We start from the raw sequence: 7291 nt of genomic DNA on the forward strand, positions 1-7291 counted from the left end.
CTAAAGTAGCACCGCTAAGATGTTTGCCAAAGGGTGAACTCGGTGTCAGTTTTTGAATCCCCCCAGTGTATAGCGACCACATTAAAAATATCACATATAGGAAGGAATGAGGGCTTCCTGCTTATTTTATGAATTTGTAAAGTTTTCATAAATGTGTTTACTTGAAAGGCAGCAGAATACCTTTATCAGGGAAACTAGCGTGGCTGCCTGGTTTTTCTTCACAATGGTAAGTCTGCTTAGGGAGAAGGAGCTGTAGGGAACTGTAGGGAGGCAGCATCGTGGGGTTCAGGAACTAGGCTGGAGCTTCCAGTTTGCCACTAATTAACTATGTAATCCCGAGCAAGTCCCATAAGCTGTCTGGCTTCACGACTTTCTTAAAAAAGGGGTAGGTCTGATACCCTTAAGTCCAAATTGCTTTTCCCCATTTATGATTCTGTGATTGTAACCTGACAAGTAAACTCATCCTTTTAAAAGCAAGAATGTTGTTTTTCTTTCCCTGTGATTTTCCTGTAAATATGCTCTTCCTTCCTCCCCACCCCCCTCCTCCAGCCCGAACTGAAGCTTTGTCTGCATGAGTCATCACGCAAAATTCTCTCTCTGCAAGAGCCCAGAGATTATGTGTTGTGCTCAGCAGCCCTCCAGCGCAAACGGCCTTCCTGCGCTCTGTGGGCATTCGCAGGTTAGGTTATCTCCACAGATGGAAAATAAAGTTGATGAATCTTTAAAACCGGGAAACAGCTTACCAGCTTCTGAGTGCTGTAGGTCTTAAAAAACGTTCCAGAATGTTAGGAAAGACAATTCAGAACAGTCTGATGTCTTTAACACCTGAAAGGGAAGGGCAATTTTCCTCCCTGACTATACTCCTGCTTTATAAATTTGTCAAAAGCAAAAAGAGGATGCAGGTACTGCTTGGAGCACAATCGTGAGGTTAATGTTCTGATGAGACAAAATGATGGTAAATTATTCCCCGGAGTTGATTTTGTGACGTGTGTGTAACGGGGTGAGGGATAGAAATACAAGCTGGTGTTGATGTTTAAACTGTGCCGGAAGGACGAGTAAATGCAGGGCAGTTGCTAGGAGACCTGGAGCCCAGAGCGAATGCCCCTGCTGTGTGCACAGGATGTTTTATCTCAAGAAACCTTGTCTTTCACAGTCAACGATGACATTAAATGTATAGTCTGTCAAAATTCAGGTGGACCAGTGCTTGGTTATTACTCGTGTCCATCCAGCCATCCTACCATCTGCCACCCATTCAGGGAGCAAATGAAAGAGAGCAATGTAACGTCGTGCCAGAGACCAAGAGGCTCCAGGAGAGCTCAGTGATTCACTACAAATTCAGCTTAAATACTCTTACATGAAAGACAGCTGGTTTGACCGCTGGTACTCGTGTTAAGAAGTGTGAAGTAGTGGCACAAGAATTGCTCCAGCATTCCAAAGTGTGGGGTGCCAGGCCACAAATAGAGTTCTAAGCGAAGATGTGCTGGAGCAGGACTTAGGACCCTGTTGTTTACAAAGCAATCCTTTCAGCCAGTTGTGGGATTTCTTAAAAATAGATCTTATGCTAAACGCACACTTCTGGTTTGCAATTACCACCTGGAGCTCAGTGGTGCAGGACTTTAGCAGAACTGGCCGGGCTTTGAGAGTTCTTCTGGCGCCCCCTACTGGTCGAAGGCGGAACCTGAGCCTGTCCGTGGCCCAGGTTCACGGCAAAAATTTTCTTCTTCTTCTTCTTCTTCTTCTTCTTCTTCTTTTGGAGGAGGAGGAGGAGGAGGAGGAGAGGAGGAGGTTCTGAGGGGAGGAGCGGAGGAGGAGGGGAGGGAGGGTGAGGGTGAGGAGGGGGGCGGAGAAGGAGAGGGGAGGCGGAGAGGCAGGAGGAGGCGAAGGATTACAGGGGAGAGGAGAGGGGAGGAGGAGGGGCGGAGGAGGGTCGGATTCTGAGGTCAGGAGGCTCAGGAGAAGGAGGTCTTCGGAGACGAGAAGGATTAGGGGTCCTTCGCTCTAGTTCCTCTTCTCCTCTCGCTATTTCTTGTCTATTCTTCTCTCTTATTCTGTCTTCTTCTTCTTTCTTCTTCTTCTTCTTCTTCCTTTTCTTCTTCTTTCTTCTTCTTTCTTTTCCCTCTTCTTCTTCCTTCTTCTTCTCCTTCTGCATATTTTTTAAATTGGAGTAAGACTTGCCAACATATGGCATAACACCCAGTGCGCATCCCATCAAGTGCCCCCCTCAGTGCCCCTCACCCAGTCACCCCATCCCCCCCGCCCACCTCCCCTTGGAAAATACTGTCAAACTTCGCCTATAGAGGAGACAGTCTATTCAATGCGAGAAAACAAAAACAAAAACAAAAACGAAAGGCTGAGAAGTGGGTCTAGTAGGTCTTATTTTACTTAGAAGAAACTGAGTCACTAAGAGATATCGTGAATTATTCGAACACACAGCTAATTATCACCAGAGTTGGGGACTATCCAGGTTTCCTGTTCCTATTCTATGCTCTTTTACAGTAACAACATAGTCTTTCTCAGCAGGGTTGGAATGTTCTGTTATTCTAGTGATATGAAAGGCAGCAAAAGTAGTCCTGTAACTTTGCAATGTGCAAAGCATGTACATTGTTTCACTTAATTCTTACAACCTTGGGAAATTATTCTCATGAAATAGTATGCTTAACACAGAGAATTGAACTGCATTGTTATAAACGTATACTTCTAATTCGACTAGTTTTTAAAGATCTCTGTTATGATCTTATTGCCACGCTTTAGGATCAAGGGCGACAAAGTGGCCTTGGAAGATAGAGAATTGGAATCCTAATAAGGTTTGGAATTTTTTCCATTTGCTCCACTTCAGTATCCGAATACCCGCCCACAGATGAAATAAAATGTGCACTTTACGGGCTGTCTACGGAGAATATGAAATTATCAATTATAAGCCATTTCTGAGAGCCTACTAGGTATCAAGCCAGACATACAGCAAATATGAAGATGCTGTTCTAGGCTAAACTTGGAGAGAATTCGATTGCACTTGGGTCCCAGAAATAGAAGAAATGAAATAAATGAGTATCCATCACTTACCCTTGTTAGCTTTCTTGAGCTTTTAAAATACCTAAAATCAGTGCAAGCACCTAAATAAATCTGGTCCCTTAGAGCTACCTTCTTTTCCTTATCCCAGGATCTTCACATCTCCTGTGGCCTAGAAAGCTCTTTCTCTAGATAGCAGCATGACTTGGACTCACATTCCCTTCAAGTTTTTGCTCAGGGAAAATGAGGATTTCTCCGATCATATATTTGAAATTGCAATGCTTTCTAGGGCTGTAACGCCTTTCCAGGACCAGCCTGAGAGTAGAGGATGTTTTTCCTTATTTATTGTCCCAGAGGAACACACTTTCTTCTAATTTGTACAAGAGTGACTTGTGGGTAGGCTATGCCCCTAGACCTTCCTGAGTTTATGTTTCTCAGTGGCATGTATTACCACCTGTCACCTATCTGTTTTTTAAATTGTCTGATCTCCTATAGCACCTCTACTAGTAAACAAGCTCCATAAAGTAGGGATTTTTCTTCATGTTTCTACAATGTGGAGGAAAAGCACTAGTGGTAGCTAAGATGGACCACAGTGATTCTCACTTCCTGGTATTCATGCCTCTCTTTTATCCCCAACTCACACGGACTCAGGGCTGCTCAGTATGACCAATGGAACATGGTGGAAATGGTGGTGTTTCTCTTCCTAGATTAGGAATTAAAAGGCATTGCACCTCCTGACTTGCTCTCTTGGATTTTTCATTCCACAGAATGCCAGCTGCTGTATCATGAGGACATTCAAGTAGCACCATGGAGTACATGGACAGGAACCAAACTGTTGGCACCAACATGTTAGCCAAATGACAAAGCCATTTTAAAAGGGGATCTTCCAACTCCTAGCCTTTGAGTCTTTAAGCTAAAGCCTCAAATATCATGTAGCAGAGACAAGCCTTTCCCACTGAGTCCTGTCTGCATTCCTGACCCACAGAAACCATGAGAGATACTATTATTAGTGCTTTACGGCAATACATTTTGGGGTTATTTGTTATGTAGCAAGAGATAGTAAAAAGTGTCTGGCCCGCAATAAGTTCCCAATAATCCCATTGAATTAAAGGATAAATGTAAGCAGATTGCTTTCCCAGGGTACTCATTTATTAACCTAAATGAAACTGTTGAAAAAGCCTTAGCTCTATATCCTCTTTGGTTTTGGAGTCTCAGGATGGGGGCTTGAGTCTTGGATCTGTGACTTATTTGCCATTTGACCTTGAATAATTCACTTCCAGTCTTTGGTTCTTGGTTTTCCTAATCTGTAACCTAGATATAACAATAACAGTTATAATTATGCTACTAACATAAACCACCAACTTGGAAGAGTCTTGTCGACCATGCAGACCCCTGGATCAGGGCTCTCCTAAAACCCATGCCACAGCTAGAATTGCCCATTATGTGAACAAATAAACCTTCTTTATTACCGTTTAAGTCAGTTCCATTTGTTGGTGTCTCCTACACCCAAAAGCTCTTTATATAAAGCATTCACACTAACAGAAGTGAAACAATAGCCAACAAAACAAGATAACATGTAATGAGTAAGATGATGCATGGTAGTCTCAAGGATAACAATTAAGAATAAAGCGATGTCACATCACCCTATCAACCATTTCTGTGAGTTGATGGCAAGGACATCCTAATTCACTTGCCTGGGAAAGTCAGGGATGCCCAGTGGGGATCTGTTTTTCATAGAAATTTCAGTTTCTGTAAGTATATTTTAGAAGTCCTGTCCTCAAATTTCTTCTCTGTGACTGCATTTGACAGGTAATGCTTAGTAGCATCAAATTCATGTTTAAATGAATTTGTTTAATGTTTAAATCCCATAAAGGAACAAGAAACCATTCGTGTTTCAGAAAGGATCTCCAAGTGGCCATATTGTGTTGTACACAGGCATCAAGAAAACAAGTAGCCAGGCTTCTGTGATCACTGCCTCCCCAGTAGGTCCCCAAAGAGTACGAGAGGGTCTTATGGGCCACTTGCCACAATATCATTGCCTTGTCACAGAGTTCTTCATTTTGTTCCAAGGGCAGAGGACACTGTCCTGGGCATGTCATGAAACACTAATAAAAAACTCATCTTCCAGGTTGAAGAGTTTTCATTTTTAAGAGCAGAGGAGACAGGGATTTCTGACAGGCCTGGATGGACAGCATGAAACATGACCACTGTGCAATTTGGCCTCCTGAGATTTGGAGAGATGGTGGCTTGAAGTGGTGCCTGTGGATAATATAGGCAGGTCTCAAATCTGTTTTATTAGCACTGGTCTCCTTCTTCATATATGTTAGAATGACTTTGATGGGCAACTTAATTAAACTGCTATTTGTTTTGTAAGTGCAAGTGATTATCTCTTGGTTTTATTCTCTGCTGCTCAAGTAAATTGGCCAATGATTGACTTTTTTTTTTTTTTTTTAACATCGCAATACAGGTAACTTTCTCAGTTTTATACATTTCTTCATGGAAATTTGCTCTGTCTTCTCAAATTACTCTACCAAGTTTAGATTTATTTTTATGGCCAAGAGATGATACTGAAATAGCTCCTGTGGAAAAAAATAAAGTTCATTCTTTAGGTTAACATTGTAAATTTGTTCCCAAATATTAAATCAATGCTTTTTATTTATTTTAAAATGTTCCTTGTAGCTTTTAGGGCCAAGTCTTGAAGTCTGTCAACCCAAGGAAAGAAAGTATGGAATAGCCTAGGACAAATTGGCCATTGATCAAATTTAAATCCCAGTGATGACTTTTAGAAAGACAATAGTCGTAAAAACCAGGCATTAAGAAAAATAAGGATTTTTCTAGATCACTTTATCTCCTCCTTTTGTATATCGAGGACCATGAACCAAAGAATCCAGGATCATGGAATTTCCTCCACAATGCAAAGGTAACAACTTTTCCACCTATGGAGGGAGGTCAAGCTTGCTGGGGGAAAAGGAAAAGTTAAAGAGGAAGCAAAATGTCCATGACTGGACCTTTCTAGCCAGCAAGACTGGACATCTTAAGGGAGAGGAAGTACAGGTTGATTGAGGGATTAGATGCCATATTCTTATCCCTCTTCACACACTTATTATGTGCTTCCAGGGTTGAACCACAGGCAGAGCAGTGGTGAGGACCTAGAAGCAACCAGATATCCCTAAGAGGGTCTAAGGACACAGAGATTAGTGGCCAGTGTCCGGAGGAATGTAGACCCCTTGGAGAATTCCAGCCTTCAGCTTAGGTCTCTGTCCATTCTGGCCCTAAAAGACGACAAGAAGGAGGCTAAGTGAAGCTGCAGATTCCTCATAAAGTGCGAGGGAGTGACAGTGTGCGGGGAGAAAGGGCCTGGAGTTTCCTCTGTATACACTGCATTAACATAGCCAAAAGGCTGCAGTGTTTGAAGACATTAAATTTGGAGACAAATGACCAGGATCATGTGCTCCAATGGTGGGAGCCAGAAATCTGAATATAGTCAGGAATAATTTAGAATAGCCACTCTGCCACTCTGTCATGGAGATCAAGGAGGGTTTCCAGGACAATGAATGAGTCCATCTGAGGTCTCTTCCTCCTCCCATGAGATCATATAAGCAGCCCTCCTACCTCTGACTGATATTCATCTGGTATACACTAGTCTGGTCATACTGATTATTTATGGCCAAAGTCTCTTCTAATTGATACTGGTCGTTAAATATAAGTATTTTGAATATTTTTCCTACACATGAATATGTTCCTACATATCCCATGTTTCCAGAAACCATCTTAGAAGGAAAGTCAGAACTCTCAAAGATAGAGAATTTTATCCATAGTAACTGAGCATTTACCTAAAGAGATTGCTAAAGATTTGAATCGGACTAAACATACTAAGTTGGACTAAAATGAAGTTGTCCTTCCCTTTGCCACTAAGGTGAAGAGCCCGTAAAGGGAGGATCAGATCAATTAGCCAAATATCAACAAACTGCATTGTTTCTCTATGAAATTTAGTGAATTTGCAGCTTTGTGACAAATCCTGGTGTACAGGTTGGAGAGGTCTGGGGACTTCCATTTCTACTTAAATCTCTTAACAATGCTAAGTCCTATAGAGCAGGGATTTTTTTCAGTTTGTTCACTGCTGTAGTGCCAGTCCTCAGGATAAGTATTTGGCACATGGTAGGTGCTCGATAAGTATCTGTTGAAGAAATTACAACTATAACATGAGGCAAGACTTGCAAAGTGCCTCGTAGGAATCAATTTCAACAAAAGCAGAATGTCCCCTAGTTTTCAGCTCCCACTAGGC

General features: G+C 42.1%; 1 long non-coding RNA gene across 2 annotated transcripts; it reads left to right on the plus strand.

The window, feature by feature from the left end:
- The first annotated feature begins 695 nt into the window (after nucleotides 1–695).
- Nucleotides 696–4504, plus strand: LOC111098670. 2 transcript variants are annotated; one of them, XR_005369175.1, is made up of 3 exons: nucleotides 696–955; nucleotides 2752–2804; nucleotides 3774–4504. It is a non-coding gene; the product is annotated as an uncharacterized LOC111098670 (long non-coding RNA). The 2 variants fall into 2 exon arrangements; XR_005369174.1 differs by having other exon boundaries at nucleotides 696–902; nucleotides 3774–4503.
- Nucleotides 4505–7291: the final 2787 nt, after the last annotated feature.

Source organism: Canis lupus, chromosome 14, assembly GCF_011100685.1.
Source record: "Canis lupus familiaris isolate Mischka breed German Shepherd chromosome 14, alternate assembly UU_Cfam_GSD_1.0, whole genome shotgun sequence".
Classification (NCBI taxonomy): domain Eukaryota; kingdom Metazoa; phylum Chordata; class Mammalia; order Carnivora; family Canidae; genus Canis; species Canis lupus.